A 19,949-nucleotide genomic window follows, 5' to 3' on the forward strand; every position below is an offset into this window, starting at 1 on the left:
GGGTCCTGCAGGGTGCGTGCCCCGGCCAGTTCTGCCTCGGGGGGCATTTGGTCACATCTGGGGGCGTCTCGGATTGTCACAGCTTAGGGCAGGGCATGCACCTGGCGCATGCCGGGTGGAGGCCGGGGTTGCTGCAGCACCTGCGAGGCCCTGAGGTCAGCGGCGCTCAGGCAGAGAAGCCCTGCTGCTGCGTCCCCGCGTGCCAGGGCTGTGCAGCTGCAAAGGGGTTGGTGCACGTCCCTGGTTCTCTGAGGTGCACACTCCAAACCTGGTGCCCTGACAACACCCTAGGCGGCCGATGGGCCCCTCATGGGTTTATAGAGCGGCTCAGGGAGCGAAGGGCACAGAGCATTAAAGGCGGGAGAGCTGGGATTTGACCCCAGTCGGACAGACCCAGGCCCCAAATGTTTTCTTTTATTTTTCTTGGCCACACCATGCAGCGTGTGGGATCCTAGTTCCCTTACCAGGAATCGAACTTATCCCCACCCCTGCAACCTTGGAAGCACAGTCCCAACCCCTGGACCGCCAGGGGAGTCCCCCCACCCCCTTACATGTTTCCTCCTGTCTCATGTGGCTCTGAGTGTTGGCCCACTGGTCAGGGCAGGGCAGAACCTTCCAGGCTGCTGGAACCCTGTGTGTGGAGGGGACGGCCGAGGGCAGCGGGCCTGGGAGGAAGGCAGGGGCGAGGCGGGAAGAGGACCCCAGGCCAGGCCCTGTGGGTGGGCTGGGGAGTGTTATGGGAGTTTCCAGCAGGATGGCGACTTGAGCGACACGAAGGTGTGGAAGTGTCAGGGGCCAGACTTGCTGGAGCCCGGATGCGAGTGCCCAGCAACTTGTGGCGGCCCCTCTAAGACAGAGCCTGTGGTTTCCCCTGGTGCACAGAGAGGAGCCAGGGCCTGACCGGGCACTGGGCGATTTGCTGGGTGTGGAGGCGCTGGGATCGACCCTGTGTCTGAATCCGGGGCTCACATTTTTCTTAAGGCAGCCATTGAAGACTTGTCCAAGGCTGAGCTTCAAGTCATACCCATCTGTTGAGAACCGTGGAGGTCTCCCCTGGTTTTTTCCAAATCAGGGGTTCATTGTGTTCCTGAGGAGGAAGCCCCAGCTATACTTGATTTCCATCTGGCAAATGATAAATATTGACTCTGACTCCTTGGCTTGGGAGGCTCGCGGGGGCTCCCTGTACCTGCCCTGCTCTGTGTCTGTCTCTGGGGCCCCTGCAGCAGGGAGGGGGTGCAGCACCATGGACTTGGTCATGGTGAGGACAGAGGGATGGCCAATTTGGGCCAGTTCAGAGGCAATAATGGGGGCTTCCGTCTGTGGCTCAGCAGTAGAGAATCAGCCTGCAGTTCAGGAGACCTGGGTTCGATTCCTGGGTTAGGAAGATTCCCCCTGGAGAAGGGAATGGCAACCCACTCCAGTACTCTTGCCTGGGAAATCCCGTGGACAGAGGAGCCTGGCAGAGCTACAGTCCATGGGGTTGCAGAGTCGGACACGACTTAGTGACTGAACAGCAACAAAAAAGGTAATGATGACAGGGTTTATTCAAAGGTAAGCAGCAAGGAGAGTGAGGTGGGGCCTCACGAGCTCTGATGGGGGAACCGGGGAGAAAGGGGTGGGGATGGGGAGTCTCACCTCACCTTGGAGCTTGTTGGATGGGTTTGCCCCACATTTCTGGCTGGAGCGTCTCTGACCCCGCTACTGATCTCCCTCCCTCCACCACATCCAGCCCTGTCCCAGAGCAGGGGGTCTACCCTGGGGTCTCCCGTGGGTCTGCCCTGCCCCAGCCAGGTGTGGCTCTGGTGCTGCTGGCTGGCTGGGGGTCCAGGTGCTCAAACAAGGAAGCCACCGCATGCCTCGTGGGCCAAGGATTCAGAGAGAGTCAATATTTGTTATTTGCCAGATGGGAGTGAAGCGTAGCCGGGCTTCCTCCTCAGGGCTCTCAGCTGGGCACGAGGAGAGAGAATGCCTGGGGTGGCGGTGGCGCGGTGCGGAGTGGGCCACGCCTCCAGGTATCTTCCTGCCTCCTCCCGGGTGAGTTTAGCCCTGCAGGTCTCGGGGGTCACGGTGTCTGCCTCTCAGGGTCGTGGTGAGGCTGGGTTAACCCGTGTAGCGTGTGCGGAATGGGACTTGCACATAGGCGCCCACTGTGCGCTTGTTGTCGCTGAGCTTCTGGAGGCGTGTGCGCAGGGACCGCATGGCAGCACTCAGCGGGCACTGGGTGGTCCAACTTCAGGAGGCACTTGGCTCGTGCTCAGCAGGTACACAGTGTGCTCAGCAAGTGCCCCACAGGCAGTAGTGGACAACTGATGGGCATATAGCAGGCTCTCAGCAGGCGCACAGGGTGTGCCCAGCTGGTGCCCAGCAGGCGACTGGGCACTGAGATAGACTCAGCCGACCCCTAGTGGGGATTCCACAGGCACTGAGCAGACACTGGACTGACCTCCCCGAGGGCAGGCCTATCACTGGTTCATTCTGGGATCTTCTAGGTGCAGGTGTCCTTTGAAAGGGCCAGCTTCCCACCACACCGTCTGGCTTCTCCCCTTACGTTGTGGGAATGTGGTGTGATGTCCTGTTTCCCCTGGGGAATGTCTGTGTGCCAAGGGTGAGGGGCCATGGAGCCAGACGGATAGTGAGGTCTTCCCAGAACTCCGGCGTTTCTGCACGGTTTTGAGAGGGAAACCTGGAGTTTGTGTTGACCATGTACAATGTGTTAGGGGTGGACCAGCAGACCCCCGTGGGGCCTGGAGAGAGGGCCTGGGGCAGTATGGTGGTGCCTGTTTGACCCTGGGTTGGGGGACATGGGCCCCTAGGGAGGTCTCCATGCAGGGGCCAGGGCTTGGACTGGAAAGTCTATTCATTCAGTCAGTATTTATTGAGCACCTCCTTAGTACTGGGCCCTGGGGGTACCCGACAGAACCAGTCACCTGGAATCCCTGCCCCGGGGAGGAACCATGCCAGCAGCTAGCTGGCCCCCGCCCTGAGGTCATGGCTGTGCGAGGGAGATGGGCTGGGGGTGGGAGGCCCTTTGGGGGAGATGGCATTCGGACTGAGCCACCGGATACAGAGTGAACCGTGGAGGTCGGGGAGGTGCGCGAGGCCAGGGAGAGTCTGGCCCAGCTGCAGGCGATGTGTCCTGAGCCCCCGTGATGGGTCAGAGTCTGGTGGCGGGGTGCTCCAGGAAGGCTGTGAGCAGGGCAGTGACATGTGATGTAGTTTTAGCCAAGACCCCTCCAGCCACCATATGGGGACAGGCCTGAGGAGAGTGAGGGCAGGGGCTGCAGGGACCTGGGAGGGGACTGCGTGCTAGGGAATGAACACCCCGCTCCTTCCAGACTGGGACTTGCGGACTTGGCAGAAGTTCTTTCACCCAGGAATCAGGAAGCTTATTCCCAAGGGGGCTGATGGGGCGGGCGGGTTTATATAAAATTGCTTTCACTTCCTGTTCTGGTGGCCCCCTTTAATGAGGAAAGGCATTTCCATAACAGATAAGAGACTTGAGTCCTAATTTCATACGTGAAATTCCTTCTTCTCTGTTGGGCGGTCCCATGCTGACAGCCCAGAGCTCACAAGGGGTTCATCCCAAAGCTGGGGCCTGGCCTCCTCTCAAGAGGGGTGAGTCTCTGCTGTGGACAGATCTTTTCCCTCGATGGTTGTGGAGCATTTGAGCCTTCATCCCTGGTTCCAGCCTAGGAGCTCGGTGGTCCCCCTTGAGCTGCCCTGCTCCTGTGAGGATGCTCACCCAGGGAGAAGTTCCAGGAGAGTTTTTGCAAACTGCCCTTCCTGCCCAGCTGGGCTTGCAGGGTTGCACTGTCATGTTTTTTTGTTTTTTAATAAAAAAAGAAATTGTTTATATATCAAAACCTTGATGAGAATTGGAAACAGGAAACCCTAAGCACTTGGTTTGCCTCTGTGCATCTGACGCAGCTCACCTGGGCACAGAGGGTGGTTGGGTGCGTGCCAGCTGGTCTTTGGCCCAGAAATCTCAGGGAGGAAGTATCGGCCTAGCCAGGCAGAGTGCCCAGGGCTGGCTCTGCAGGGCTGGCCAGTCCTTGGGCTGGGGACACGGGGAGGCAGAGTATGCCCCGCCAAGACCGAGAGCCGTCCGCCCTGCCGGAGCCTCTGAGGGGCTGCTGTGCCCCGGTCCAGGCCAACTGAGGAACCTCTTCCACTTTAGAGGTCAAGTCCAGTGTTTCTCAAGTGACTTGGAGAGAGAAAAACTTGGGCGGCCCTCCTCCATGGGTCCTTTTGTCCCGGGAGCCCTGTGCTGTTTTGATAGCTTCTGTCATCCCAGGCAGGAGGGCTTTGATGGCTGTAATTAGGATGGGAGCAGCTCATTACATCATCACAGACTCAGTGCACAGCCTCCAGAGAGATTTATGGGCCCAGCAGCCTTGGTGCCAGGGAGATGCTCATTTCGTCCCTTTAGGCTCAGTGCGTGCAGAGGAAGGAGCCCTGAGGGTCAGTAACAGGGGCCTGTGGGGACAGAGGGGCTCACTTGTGCCCGAGAGCCCATTTCTCCTTCCCCATGCAAGGCGAAAGTGGCTTTTCTTGTGACTCAAAGCCATGCCTCTGCTGGCTTCCCCCAGATGATACCTCCTCTTGTGCCTCCGTTTCCCATGTGTAGAGTTGTACTGGTTGGATGACGTGCCCACCCGAAGCACTTGACCTCACACCTGATGAACACCAGGGTGACCCAGGGGGCAGCCATGAGGGCAAGGTCTTGCCCTTTGCCCCCACACGCCTTGACTAGACACGTGACAGATGCCAAGAAACAGCTTAGAAACTGTCTATTCAGTTTTATTGGGGAGGGGTGTTCATTTCTTTTCACTTTTGAAAGAGTCTGATTTTGTGTTGTTTATTTTTAAAGGGTTTATTTATTGATCTGCGTCAGGGCTTAGTCGCTCCATGGCATGTGGGACCTCAGTTCCCCGAGCAGGGATCAAACGGCAGACCCCTGCATTGCCGGGTGGGTTCTGTATGCACAGCTTCATTTCTGGCTGCACGGGGTCTGCGTTGCGGCGAGCGGGGGCTGCTCTTTGTGCGGTGCACCGGCCTCTCTTTGCGGTGCTTCTCTTGTTGTGGAGCACGGACGCTTGGGCCTCAGTGGCTGCAACTCTCAGGCCCCAGCACATGGGCTCAGTAGCTGTGGCACACAGGCTCGGTTGCCCTGTGACACACGGGATCCTCCTGGACTGAGGATCGAACTCTGTGTCCCCTGCATTGGCAGGCGGGTTCTTAACCACTGGACCAGCAGGGAAGTCCTCTGTTCTCACATTAAACACTTTCTGTCTCTGAATTTGCCTGCTCTAGAGACCTCGTGTAGGTGGACTGACTCGTATTGTTTGTCTGTTTTTGTGACTGGCTTGTTTTCACTTAGCACAATGTCCTCAGAGTTCATCCATGGTGAAGTAGTGTGTGTCAGACTTTCCTTTCTTTTTAGAGTCGAATGATATTTCATTGTGTGAGTGGGCCTCATTTGTTTATCGTTCATTCTTCAGTGGACACTCGGGTCACTTGCACCTTTTGGCCGTGGTGTGTAATGCTGCTGTGAGCATGAATGTACAAATACCTGCTCCCATTTTGGGGGGTTATTTACCCAAAAGCGGGATCGCTGAATGGTCATGCTGTTTAATTTTTGTAAAGAACCTCCATACTTTTTTCCACAGGGGCTGTGCGTTCCTGCCAACAGGGCACAGGGGTTCCAGTTTTTTCACGTCCTCACCACTGCTTTTTGTCTTATGGCTTTTTGATTACAGCCATCCTGTGGGTGTGAGGTGGTCTCTCGTTGTGGTTTTGATTTGCGTTTCCCTAATGATTAGTAATGCCGAACATCTTTTCATGCACATGTTGGCCGTTTGTATGTTTTCTTTGGAGAGATATCTACTTGGGTCCTTTGCCCATTTTTTTTTTCTAACGTAAGTTTTAAGTGCACAGCATCTTCGTTCATTACTGCGTTCACTGCAGAGTGATCACCAGCGCAGGTCTGGTTACCATTCGTCACCACACAGTTGACCCCATCACCCATTTGTCCACCCCAACCCCTCTGCCCTCTGGAAATCGCTAATCGTTTCTCCGTCTATGAGTTTTTGTTTAGTTTGTTCATTTTTTATTTTTTTAAGATTCCAGATAGAAGTGAAATCATACAGTATTTTTTTTTTTCCATCTGACTCATTTAACATAGTGTAACACTCTCGGCTTCCCTGGTGGCTCAGAGGTTAAAGCGTCTGCCTCCAATGCGGGAGACCCGGGTTCGATCCCTGGGTCGGGAAGATCCCCTGGAGAAGGAAATGGTAACCCACTCCAGTATCCTTGCCTGGAGAATCCCATGGACGAGAAGCCTGGTAGGCTACAGTCCACGGGGTCGCAAAGAGTCGGACACGACTGAGCGACGGAACGGAACACTCTCGTCGGAGAAGGCAATGGCAAGCCACTCCAGTACTCTTGCCTAGAAAATCCCATGGATGGAGGAGCCTGGTAGGCTGCAGTCCATGGGGTCGCTAGGGGTCAGACACGACTGAGCGACTTCACTTTCACTTTTCACTTTGACACATTGGAGAAGGAAATGGCAACCCACTCCAGTGTTCTTGCCTGGAGAATCCCAGGGACGGGGGAGCCTGGTGGGCTTCCGTCTATGGGGTCACACAGAGTCGGACACGACTGACGTGACTTAGCAGCAGCAGCAGCAGCAACACTCTCGTATCCATCTGCTGCTGCTGCTAAGTCACTCCAGTCGTGTCCAACTCTGTGTGACCCCATAGACGGAAGCCCACCAGGCTCCCCCGTCCCTGGGATTCTCCAGGCAAGAACACTGGAGTGGTTTGCCATTTCCTTCTCCACGTATCCATCTATGTTGTCTCAAATGGTGGGACTTCATTCTTTTTTATGGCTGAGTAGTGCTGTGTGTGTGTGTATAAATACATATATAGAAAACATTTTCTGTATCCATTTTTCCATCGATGGGCATTCAGTGTTCCCACACCTTGGCCGTTGTAAACAGTGTGGAAATGAACGTCAGAGCGCATGTATCTTTTCAGATTCTTTGTGTGTGTGTGTTACTTTGCCCCCTTTTGAATTAAGTTGTTTTTTGCTGTTGAGTTTCAGAGTTCCATGTATATATTGTGACTATTAATCCCTTATCAGATACTTGATTTGCAAGTATTTTCTCACGTTCCATGGGAATGGGGCCTTTTCACTCTGTTGATGGTGTCCTTTGATACACAAATGTTTTCAATTTTGGCAAAGTCCAATTTATGTATATTTTTCTTTTGTTGACTGTGCTTTTGGTGTCATAGCCAAGAAGTCATTGCCAAATCTCACATTATGAGACTTTTCCTCTGTTTTCTTCGGAGTTTTACGGTCTTAGCTTTTATAGTTTTTGTTATAAAGTTATAGTTTTATAGTTTTAGCTTTAGGTCTGGAATCCACGTTGAGTTAAGTTCTATATATGATATAAGAATTGGTTTAGCCTCAGTCTTTTGCATGTGAACGTCCAGTTTTCCCCTCGCTGTTTGTTGAAAAGACTGTTCTTTCCTTATTGAACGTTCTTGGCAACCTTGTCAGAAATCATTTGCCCGTATATGAGAGCTTATTTCTAGGCTCTCGCTTCTGTTCTGTTAGTAAGCATGTCTTTATGTCAGCATCCCACTGTCTTGGTTGTGGTAGCTTTGCAGTAAGTTTAAAAATCTGGAGACTTCCCTGGTGGTCCAGTGGCTAAGACTCTGTGTTCCCAATGCAGGGGGTCTGGGTTTGATCCCTGGTCAGGGAACTAGATCCCACATGCCGCATCTAAAGATTTCTCATCAGCAATGAAGGTCAAAGATCTCTCAGGCCACAAGCAAGACCTGAAGTGGCCAGATGAGCAAATGTGTGTGTGTGTTACCCACTCAGGCGTGCCCGGTTGTCTGAGACGCCATGGAGCAGCCCGCCAGGCTCCTTTGTCCATGGGCTTCTCCAGGCAAGAATAATACTAAAGTAGGTAGCCCTTCCCTTCCCCAGGGAATCTTCTGACCCAGGGGTCGAACCCAGGTCTCCTTCATTGCAGGTGGATTCTTTACTATCTGAGCCACCAGGGAAGCCCCAAATAAATAAATAATTCTTAAAAAAAAGAGAAAGAAATCAGGAAGTGTGAGTCCTCCAACTTTGTTCTTCTTTTTAAAGATGCTCTTGGCTATTTAGGGTCTCTTGAGATTCCATATGAATGTTACAGTGGATTTTTCTGTTTCTGCCAAAAACATTGTTGAGATTTTTATACGGGTTGCATTGACTCTGAAGGTTGCTTTGGGTATTGTTGCCATCCCAACAGTATGAAGTTCTACTCCCCTTTTGCCGGCTCTGTGACCCAGGACAATCACATAACTGGCCCCTGTCAGTTTTCCCATTGCCACCCCTCAGATGTGCTGTGGAGGGGGTTAACCCTGTTAGTGTGTGAATAACCATCAGGACTGTTTCTGCACACACTGTGCCTGCCAGTTGCCCTGAGAGGGGAGCAGAGGTTACTGGAGGGTGAGGCCAAGCCAGGAGGGCTTCCTGGAGGAGGAGAGCTCTGTGGTGGGACAGGAAGTGGGTAGGGAGTGACAGGGTCTTTGAGAGGAGGAGTAACGGCATGTTCTGAGGCATGGAGGTGTGGAGGGGGATTGCCTAGGACATGACCATGGTGAGAGGGAGGTTTGGGGGCCCAGGAGCTGTGGCAGAGAAGTGACCATCAGGCCAGCCACAGCTGGGAGGCCCAAGAGAAGAACATGACCGCCCCCGGGTTTCTGGCTGCTGCACTGGAAAGGTCATGGTGTTGTCTGCCAGAGCCAGGAGGCGCAGGGGAGTGGGGGGACGCGAGCCTGGCTAGGGGTGCTGGGTTGGAGGAGGGTCCCGTGGTCATCATGAAGAGCATTCCGCAGGACCAGGTGGCACGCTGGTGTTGCCAGCTGACTCGGCATCCAGGGCCTCCCCAGATGGGGTGACCCGTGAGAAGCAGGGGCCCTGAGTCCTTAGAAAGTCATGTGGGAGGGACCTGGGAGGGGACCAGAGGGTGGAGACTGGGGGAGGAGTAAAGGAAGGCGGGGGAGGTCCCCTCACAAGGGCAGCCATGGGCATCAGGCTGGAGAGGTAACCCCCCCTCCCCCCGTCCAGAGGCCTGCTCTGAGTCTGCATGGTGCTGGAGGTGCCAGGCTCCAGCTGCTCCTGGGGCAGGGGGGTCACATGGGGCTCAGAGGTGCCCTGAGTGAAGTTTGCCCAGGGAGTGGGTGAGGGCTCCCCTCGCAGAGGTCACAGCAGCTGCGGAGGCTGGGCATGGGGTGGGGAGGGTACACTTGAGAAGGTGGGGACCAAGGAGACAGGATCCTGAGAGCGCCCGTCCTGGCCTCGTGCTCCTGAAGGCATGTGGGACTTCATCCTGAGAGCAGTGGCAGGAAGGCTGCAGTGAGGCTGCTGGAGTAGGGGACTGGCAGGTGACTGGCCCTGGAGGCCACTGGAGCACCTTTCTTCTTTCTTTAAGTTTATTTTTATTTATTTGCTTTATTTGGCTGTGCCGGGTCTTAGTTGGGCTTCCCCAGTGGCTCAGCGGTAAAGAGTCCGCCTGCAGTGCGGGAGCCGCAGGTTCGCTCCTTGGGTTGGGAAGATCCTCAGGAGGAGGGCATGGCAGCTCACCCCAGTATTCTTTCCTGGAGAATTGCGTGGACAGAGGAGGCTGGAGGGCTGCAGTCCATAGGGTCACTGAGTCAGATATGCCTGAAGTGACTCGGCATGAATGCATGCAGGTCTTAGTTGTGGTGTGAAGGATCTAGTTCCCTGACCAGGGATTGAACCCAGGCCCCCTCCATCAGGAACTCCAAGTCTTAGCTACTGGACCACCAGGGAACTCCCTGGGGCCCCTGTCATAATTGTTCAAGGAACAGTCGCATGGCCTGAGTTGGGATCTGGGTGGGAAGGAGGGAGATGCTGGGAGGAAGGCTGGCCAGCATCTGCGTGGGGAGACAAGCAGGACCAACCAGGGGTGGTGGGTGAAGACTGGGGGGAGCCCATTTGCCTGTTGACACCCTGCTGGGACCTTCTGGGAAGCTGCAAGTGCACCCAGCAGTGCCACCTGCAAGCGCTTGGTCCTTGGGCAGGTGAGCGTCGGGGTCCCACCTGCCCTGGGCAGTTTTTCTCCTGCCTACACGACCTCTCATCTGTCCACATGTCTCCTTGGGCCCCATCCTGGAAGGGGGCTGGGGTTGGGGGGTCTAAGGCCCTCCTACCTTGTGCCCTGCTTGCCATGGCAGGCCTGTCTGCTCACCCCTCACCTGCCTGACTGACTCCTCTGTCCATCTCCTCCCTGGCCCGGCACTCTGCAAGGGGAGACAGCTCAAGTCATGGCTTTATTTATTGATTTAAAAATCTTAATTTATTTTCTGGCTGTGCCACATCTCAGCTGCAGCCTCTTTAGTTGCAGCATGTGAACTCTCAGTTGCAACATGCGAATTCTTAGTTGCAATGTGTGGGATCCAGTTCCCTGACCAGGGATCGAACCTGAGCCCCTCTATTGGGAGCGTGGAGTATTAGTCCCTGGACCACCAGGGAAGTCGCAGGTCAATGGCTTTATTTAGTACTGCTTGTGGCTTCTCATCACATTCAGAGTGAGATCCTGTGAGGCTCTGAGCCCTCCTCCCCCACCTGCTTGCTCACTTGTGGGTGGCCTGACCTGTCCCCATGTTCCCTTTCACACTGGCCCTCCCCTGTCCTGCTCACTCTGACCCCAGGACCTTTGCACTCGCTGGGCCTCCTGCCTAGAGTGCTCCTCCCCGCTCCAGTGTCACCTCCTTGGCCACCTGCTCCCCCACCCCCGCCCCATTTCCTGCTTGTTTTCTGCAGGGCACCTCAGAAGTTCTCAGTCTGCGCCCTGCCCAGGGCTGGAGTGCCCCAGGACCTCTTTATGTTGATGAGTGAGCATATGAGCTATAGAGTTTGTCCCAGGCCCTGCTGGCTTCCCTGCCAGCTCCCTTTCCAGCACCCTTGTTCGACGGGCTCCCTGTTATTTCCAGCTACCTGCTTGGGCCTCCTGTTTTGCAGGCCCTGGGCAGTGCCTGATGGACCCTCCCAGTGGGCTCTCCCCGAGGAACCCCTGGCTCTTGAGCAAACATGGACCTGGGCCTGGCTGCTGGCCTCTTGTCTTTGCCACTGTCCCCTCCCTGGGGCTTTGCAGACCTCTCGGTGTCCTCTCTGGCTGGGACCACTAGTGGTTAAATGCTGGACAGGCAGCAGTGGATTTCCAGGGGTTTGGCTCAGGGTGAGGCCTGCGTTCCGGGCCTTGCTTGGCCCACCTGCAGCCTCCTACCTCTGTACCTTCTTGCCCCCAGTTGGCCTGGTTCTGGGGGTGGGGTGGGGTCTTCCCTCCAGGCCTTGGGTCAGTCCGTGCAGCTGCTGAGCTGGAGGGAAGGACAGCAGGGACAAGCTGGACTTGGCAGCCCCTGGTCCGCAGCCAACTGGGTGACCTCAGGCTGGCCAACCCCTCAGAACCCAGGCTCACACGTGGGGCGTGAGGGGACCCATGCTGCCCCCGCGTCCTGGAGCAGGGAATGTGGCCCTACACTGGCTGATAATAAACCGTGAGCCCGAGTCCAGGCCCCAAGTTGTTGGCACTTTCAGCGTTTCAGGAGCCAGCAAATTCTGATGTTTAAGTTAATTTCAAAAGCAAAATCTAGAAGTTGGCCACTAGTTTGCATTTTTTTGAAACGCTTCTTAGACCCCAGGAAGGCCGCAGCTGTGGCCATGGAGCTGCTGCCTGCCAGGTCACAGGCTCTGGCGTGGGCCGAGGCGCCCCAACTCCTGGAGTGCGTGCCCAGCAGGTAAAGCATGGGCTGCCCTGAGACGGCGCATGCCATGGCCAGGAAGCCACGTGGCCCAGGGTCTCCGACCGGGGGTCTGTGTTTCTCTCTGTGTCCGCGTGTGGGACCGTTGCGGGACTGAGGCAGCTTCCCGGTTACGTGATGCTGCTCTGGGCCACGACATGGTCCTCGGTGACCACCCCGCTCCGCACCGTGGTCCTGCGGGCAGGGTCGGGACAGGCGCCTCCAGGCCTCATCCGCTGCTCACCTCCTCTTTGCTGGAGCCTTGGGAACACTTTTCTTCTCTCTTGTGTATTGTTTTATTGTGGTGAAAGTCACATAACGTGAAATTTACCATTTTCAAGCACACAGTTCAGTGGCATTTAGCACATTCGCGTTGTCGTGCAGCCGCCACCTCTGTCTGCCTAGTTCTAGAACATTTTCATCACTGCAGAAAGAGACCCGTCCCCAAGAGCAGTCAGCCCCTTCTCCTTCCCCTCTTCCCCCAGCAACCACTAATCTGCTTTCTGTCTCTGTGGATTTGCCTGTTTTGGAGACTTCATATAAATGAAATCGTACATTACGTGGCCTTTTGTGTCTGGCTTCTGTCATTGTTTTCTTTTTAATTTTTTTTTTATTGAGGTGACATTGGTTTATGACATGATGTAAGTTTAATGTGTACAACATTATATTTCTATGTCTGCTTTCCCCTATAGTCTGCACACCTACAAAACTTTAGTTACCATCCAGTGGGTCAATTCCCTTTTCCCATTTCTCCCTCTCCACCCCTTGCTCCTTCCTCTCTGGTAACCCCTACTCCATTCTCTGTATCTGTTTGTTTTTGCTTGATTATTTATTTATTTTATAGTCCACGTAAGAGTGGAATCATGTGGTATTGGTCTTTCTCCATCTGACGTATTTCACTTAGCATAATATCCTTAAGGTCTGTCCATATTGTTTCAAATGACAGCATTTCATTCTTTTTTATGGCTGGGTAGTATTCTGCTGTATACATACACCACATCTTGTTTTACTCATTCGTTCACTCGTTGGTGGGAGCTTAGGTTGTCTATGTATCTTGGCTGTTGTGAGTAACACTGCAGTGAACTTAGAGGTGCATACATACGTGTATGTCTTTATTAATTGCATACGGTTGGCTCACAATACTATGTCAGTTTCAGGTATACAGCACAGTGATTCGGTTAAACCTCATACATTGAATTCGTGTTTTCAGATTCTTTGGATAAATACCCAGAAGTGGAATAGCTGGATCATACGGTGCTTTTATTCTTAATTTTAAAGAATGTTTGTGTTTATACTCTCGGCTGCACCGGGTCTCCGTTGTGTCACACACTCCTCCGTCTTCACTGCCGCGTGCAAGATTTTTTAGTGGAGCACTTAGATTCTAGTTCCCTGACCAGGGATCGAACCCAGGCCCCCTGCGTTGGGACTCCTAGCCACTGGGCCAGAAGGGAAGTCCCTATTCTTAAATTTTTTTGTAAAGAAGCCTCCATACTCTTTTTCAGAGTGGCTGTACCAGCTTACATTGTACAGTGCATGAGGGTTCCCTTCTCCCCACATCCTGGCCAACACTTTTCACTTCTTGCCTTTTTGGTAATAACCATTGCGACAGGCGTGAGATGAGATCTCACTGCAGTTTTGTCTTTCCCTAATAATTAGGAATGTTGGCCATCTTCTCGTGGCCTGTTGGTCGTCTGTATGTCTTCTTTGGAGAGGCTTCTGTTCTGCTGCCCTGCCCATTTTTAAACTGGGTCACTTTTGCTTTTGCTGTTGTTGATGTTGCTTTGTTGTTGTATGAGTTCCTGTGTATTTTGGATATTAACCCCTTGCAGATACATTGTTTGCAATCATCTTCTCCCGTTCTGTGGGCTGTCTTTTCGTCTTGTTGATGGTTTGCTTTGCTGTGCATAAACGTTTCAGTTTCATGTAGCCCCATTTGCTTATTTTCGCTTTTGTTTCCCTTGCCTATCTAGAGACATAGCTGGAAAAGTACCGCTAAGACTGATGTCACAGAGTGTACTGCCTATGTCTTCTTCCAGGAATTTTATGGTTTCAGGTCGTACATTTAAGTCTTTAATCCACTTGGAGATGATGTTTTGTGTATGGTGTGAGATGGTGGTCTATTTTCTGCATGTGGCTGTCCAGTTTTCCAGCACCATTTATGGGAGAGACTATCCTTTCTCCATTGTATATTCTTTGCCCTTTTGTCTTTTTTTAGACGTTTACAAAATTGTTTTTAATTATTATTTCTGTGCTGGGTCTTTGTCGCTGTGTGCCAGCTTTCTCTAGTTGTGGCAAGTGGGGTCTGCTCTCTAGCCGTAGTGCGTAGGCCTCTCATTGCAGCGGCTTCTCTTACCACGCAGCCCTGGCTCTAGAGCGCGTGGGCTGCACTAGTTGCGCACGAACCCAGTTGCCCTGCGGTATATGGAATCTTTCTGGGCCAGGGATCGAACCCCTGTCCCCTGCCTTGGCAGGTGAGTTCTTAACCACTGGACCACCAGGGAAGTCCTGCTCCTGTCTTCATTGTTCATATATGCCAGGGTTTGATTCTGGGCTCTCAGTTCTATTCCACTGAGCTGTGTATGTTTCTGCCAGTGCGGTAACGCGCTGTTTCCGAGTCCGCAGCCTGCTGCTGTGGGTGTGTCAGTGCTTCGCCCTTTTCATAGTCGAGTGATATTCCACAGTGCGGGCTAGTTGAATATGTTTCTCCTTCCATTAGTCAGTGGACGCGTGTGTTTCCACCTTTTGGTGATTGTGCCTTGTGCTGCTCTGAACATGGGCACACAATCTTTTGTTTCAGCACCTGAGCTCTGTTCTTTGGGTCACGTGGTAATTCTCTTTCATTTTTGAGGACCCACCAGACCATCTTCCAAGAGCCGGTTGGTTTTGCAAAGCGCCCTTTCCGTGTTCTCTGTTGCGCCCTAGCTTGGGAGTTGTTTTATACTATTTTGCATTGTGGAGGTTTGCGTTGTTTGCTTGCAGCTCTGTAACTGTGAGGCTCACTGCTGGTTTCTCCTAGCTCAGTGTCTGGGGGCTCGTTGCAGGCTGGGATTCCTGCCTTGGTCCATCTGGAATGTTCCACTTATATGTGAAGACATAAAGGCCCAGAGATGTTGCATAACACACCAGGCACAGAGCCCCGGGGCGTGGGCCAGAGCGGGGAACCCCTTCGTGCACACCTAACTGCAAGCCCAGGGAGGTGCTCCTGGACGCTCGTGCAGTGCTGCCTGCGAGTGTGGAAACCCAGCCTGAAAATAGCAGCCACGTGCCTCTAGTGGGCAGCCCACGCTGGCCACCTCCCCGTACTCCCAGGCCCACCCAGAGGCAGCAGAGTAGCAGTGCTCACTGGGGTTCACACAGCAACCCCCACTGGCCCCCAGGCAAGCCACACACACCTGGGAAGCAGGGAGAAGGAAGGGGTCAGGGCTGCTCTGGTAATCACCGGCATCATATTGGCTCCATCTCTAGGAAGATGGCCTAGTGCCTGTGCAGACACAGTGGGTCCTGGGCAGCTTCACAGTGTGGACCTGGAACAAGTTCAAAGCAAAACTGATGTTCTGTGAGCAAACAGGAGCAGCCTCTCCTCCACTGGCCATGTTACTGCTGGCGGGCCTGTCCCACACACAGAGGAAGGGTCTCTGCAGAGCTTTTGTATTCTGGATGGTGGGTTAGGAATAGGGGTGTTGTTCACACATCTGGAGGGGTGGTGATGACCTCGGGGGCCTCCCCCTGCAGGCTGCATCCTGTTGCCTGAACCTCCGTGCTTCCCTCAGCACCTCTCTAGGGCCTTTCCTGCTGCCACTTGGCTCTGGTGCCTTTGTTCCCTCACTGGAGGGTGACCTTGGGGAGGGCCCCTGAGAGTCTCCAGGACAGTCCAAGTGCTGTGTTTGTTAGTTTCCTGTTGTTGTCCAGTCGCTCAGTCGTGTCCAACTCTTTGCAACCCCATGAACTGCAGCATGCCAGGGTTCCCTGTCCTTCAGCACCTCCCAGAGTTTGCTCAAACTCATGTCCATTGAGTCAATGGTGCCATCCAACCGTCTTGTCCTCTGCCATCCCCTTCAGGTTTCTTGGGGCCACTGCCACAATTAACCACAAAACTGGTGGCTTAAAACAGCAGGAATTTATTCTCTCATGGTTCTGGAGGCCAAAAGTCCAAAAGCAAGATGGTGCCCAGGTTGATTCCTTCTTTGAGCTGTAGAGGAGGACCCTTCCTTGTCGGTTCCAGCTTCTGGGGGCATCAGGCATTCTTGGCTTGTGGCCACGGCTTTCCAAACACCATCTCCTACTTTCACATCTCCTTCTCTGTGTTCTTTCCTCTCTTGCTCTCTCTTTTTCAAAATATTTGTTTGACTGCACTGGGTCTTGGTTGCAGCAGGTAGGATCTAGTTCCCTGACCAGGGATCGAACCTGGGCCCCCTGCATTGGGAGTGCAGTCTTAGCCACTGGACCACCAGGGAAGTCCTTCCTGTTCTCTTATGAGGATTGCTGTCATTGTTTTAGGGTCTACCCCATTCCAATATGACTTCATTTTAACTTGATGATGTCTGTAAAGACCCTGTTTTCAAACAAGGTCACGTTCCAGGTATGTGGGTTAGGACCTGGACATCTTTTTAAGGGACACAGTTCAACCCACAGAGTGTGTGTGTGTGTGTGTGTGTGTGTGTGTGTGTTAAGTCGCTTCAGTCGTGTCCAACTCTTTGCTGCCCTATGGACTGTAGCCCACCAGGCTCCGCTATCCATGGGATTCTCTAGGCAAGAATTCTGGAGTGTGTTGCCATGCCCTCCTCCAGGGGATCTTCCTGACCCAAGGATCGAACCTGCATCTTTTTTGCCTCCTGAATTGACAAGTGGGTTCTTTACCACTAGCGCCATCTGGGAAGCCCTCAACCCACAATGGACGATAAGTAATATATGAATGTCGCTTAAAGACCAACACCACAGTGAAGACCTGGAGCCAAATGCAGAGCACTGGGGTCACACCTGTGCTCGCATCATTTACATATCTAGGGTATTTTCATATCCAGGATAAAGCACTGTCTGTGTGTGCGGATGGACCCCCAGGGCTGACATTCCTCTGAGTTGGCTAAAAGGCAAGTGTGCCCTGCCTTTCCCACCCTGCTCAGCACTGTAGTAAGTTCCCTGGTTGAGTTTGGCATGAGTTGGTGTTCCTTCCTGCTGCCTCTTCTGGTTTGCTGCTGTTTGGAGCTCCATCTACATTCTCAAACTCATAGCTTGAGGCCTGTGCAACTGAGCTGGGTGGGAGGGGTGACCCCAAGGGCAAAGCCCCCTGCTGGCCTGTGGGTGGGGAGATACTGGGGGCTGCCAACAATCTCTGGGGGCTCCACTGTGTGCATAGCGCCCACTCCCACCTTCATGGGAGCAGGACCCGGGGCTGAGGGTCAGTGCTGGAAGTGGTGCTAGCCCGTGGCTCCCGCAGAGCTGGGGGCAGGGGCAGGTGTGTAGGGGCAGTGCCCGTGTGCTGGGAGAGGCTGCTGCCCAAGGTCAGTGTCAGAGGCCGGGTGAGGAAAGGCACTCTAGGACCTACCTGCTCTTGTGGGCAGTTTGGCGTGACTCTGGTGTCCCCCTGCACAGAGGCTGGTGGGCTGCAGGGTTGATTTGGGGCCCCAAGCAGGAGGCTTCTGCATTTGTGGGGCCAGAGGTGGGGGGTGCTTGGAGCTGGATGTGGACAGAGGAGGTGAGGGAAGGTGAGGCGTGGAGTGGCAGGGCCTTGCGTGCTGTTGCTGTAGGTGTGGGAGCAAGATGGGGGCGTGTCTCAGGCACAGCCCCGGGTGGGAGGGGTGTGAGTGTGTGCACAGGTTCCTGTGTGCCAGTTGCAGAGTACACTTATGTATGGTGGTGGGCACACGTGAGTAGTGGGGGTGAGTGTGCGTGCACACGTGTGCATTCAGTTCTGGGTGTTTGTGGATGCATTTCAGATGTGTGTGCCTGCCTCTGCACACACATGTAAGCGAGGTGTGTGCTTGTCTCCCCTGGGTGTCTGTGCAGCCCCTCTGAGGGGCCGGGCCCTGGGCTGGAGGCCGTGACTGTGGGGGTCGTTGAGGGAGTCCTGATCAGTGTGCGGCGGGGGCTGAGAAGACACTGCTGGGTTTGGGACTTGGGGTCCAAGTGGGCTCCAGTCAGGGGCCAAGGGAGGGCTCCTCCCTCTTCCCAGCCTCTGAGCGGTGGCCCTGGAGCCCGCTCCGATCTCCTCGGGGGCCAGTGACGAGGATCAGGACTGCAGCCCCACGCCACGTGCAGGGCCACGGGTGCCTCCCGAATCCAGCGGCTGGCCTGGCCTTGCCCTTGTCAGCAGCCCCCTGTGACCCCAGCGGGCTTGGAGGCCTGCAGACTCTCCTGTCCTGGGCCCAGCAAAGGAGGCAGGGCCGAGGGTTGGGCCAGAAGCAGATCAGGACTCTGAGGTGAGGCCGGGCTTCTGGGAGGAGGGGGCTTGTCTTGTGACCCTGCCCGGGTTGGGGCACAGCTCTTCTCAGAGCTGGGGGTTGAGCGTGGGCAGGAGGAGGCGCTGGACAGACAGCGGTTCCGAGGGGAGAGGCGTGTGGCCATTTCAGGAAGCAGGAAGAAGAGCCTGGTGGTGGGGCAGGGGGAAGATGGCACGGCAGGGCCAACCCTGTGACAGGCGCAGTTTCCATTTTCATCAACTGATTGATTATTGGTGAATTTTGCATAACATAAAGTTAGCCATCTTCAAGTGAACATCTGAATGGCTTTCAGTGTATTTACAGTGTCATGCAACCACCACCATCTAGTCCGGAACTATTACCATCACCCCAGGAAGAAACCCCAGCCCTGTGAGCAGTCACCCCCACCCCCTGCCCCAGCCCCAGGCAGCCACTGATCTGCTTTCTGTCTGTGGATTTGCCTGTTCTGGACATTTCGTATAAATGGACTCAGACACCATGTGGGCTTCGAAGTCTGGCTGCTTCTCACTCAGCGTGGTCTTTTCGACATTCGCCTGCATTGTAGCGCGTGTCAGTGCCTTCGTGCCTCTTACGACTGAGTGGGTCCATTGTGTGGACGGCCCCTGTTTTGTGTGTCCATATCTCATCCCTGCCCCGGGGAGTTGCTTTCACCTTTTTGGCCATCGTGGCTACATGTGCACAGGAGTCGGTGTGGGCATCAGTCTTCGTTTGACTGGGCATGTGTACCAGGGAGTAGAACAACTGCCTCCCGTGGCAACTCTTTTTTAGCTTACCCAGGAACCGCCGAACTGGGGTTGGCTTTGATTTCTAAATAGGATGGCAACCTACTGGTGTGTTTCAAACAGGAGCATGACACAGTTTGAATTTAATTAAAGAAGGAAAGAAAGGCACTTTTGGTGGCAGTGGTGCAGAGGGGGCTCCGGGCAGGGGGTTGGGGAGGAGGTTGTGGGGCATCCTGGTGTGGGGGGGACACAGGTGGGGATGGGGAGGGGGTGTGCAGGGCCCCTGCTGGGGATGCCGCTGGGGCTTGCTCATGGAAGTGACGGGGGAGAGGGAGAGAAGCCGTGGAGACTCTGGGGTGCTCCCTGTCCACCCCCGCCTCCTTGGCCTGCACTCAGGCCTTTCCAGCCCATCGCGGCTGCCTCTCTGGCCTGACCATCTCATGACCTCCTCATCGTGTCTGCCTGCCCAGCTGCTTGTCCCACAAGCTTGAGGGGGACCCTTGTCACTTTTCTGAGCCTTTGTCTTTGCAATCTTCTCCCTGGAGGGCATGGCCCCTGGACACCACGTCTGCCAGGCCAAGAGTGTGGCCTGAGGGCAGTGGGGCAGCCCCGGGGCTGACCTTCCCCGTTTTCCTGGGTGGAGTGGGTGCCACCCAGGGCCCTGCTGGGGGCTGGAGGTCTTAGGGGCTCAGGCAGGGCTCGAGGGGCATGAGGTGGGCCTGCAAATTCCGGGATCTTGCCTCCCGGACCACACAGTGCCATGCAATGTTGTTATGTAACTCCAGAGTTGTGCTATGTCTAAAAAAATGGAGCATAAAAGCTATTTTGGGCCCATGGTAATGAGGGCATCTCACTTTTGTCTTATCTACCCGTGGCCCCTGCCATCCTAGGCGGGGAGGCAACGTTGAAGGAACTGCTTGGGAGAGGTGGTTTCAACCCAGTACCCGAGTTCTGCATGGAAGCCATTT

At 54.5% G+C, this 19,949-nt stretch overlaps 1 protein-coding gene across 7 annotated transcripts in view; it reads left to right on the forward strand.

Moving 5' to 3' along the window:
• The window catches only part of CRTC1 (CREB regulated transcription coactivator 1), an 85,376-nt gene that overhangs the window by 10,772 nt on the left and 54,655 nt on the right, over positions 1-19,949 (forward strand). The window lies entirely within an intron of this gene.

This window comes from Moschus berezovskii, chromosome 8 (assembly GCF_049115385.1).
Source record: "Moschus berezovskii isolate FMDL1 chromosome 8, NW_MosBer_1.0, whole genome shotgun sequence".
In the NCBI taxonomy this organism is placed as follows: domain Eukaryota; kingdom Metazoa; phylum Chordata; class Mammalia; order Artiodactyla; family Moschidae; genus Moschus; species Moschus berezovskii.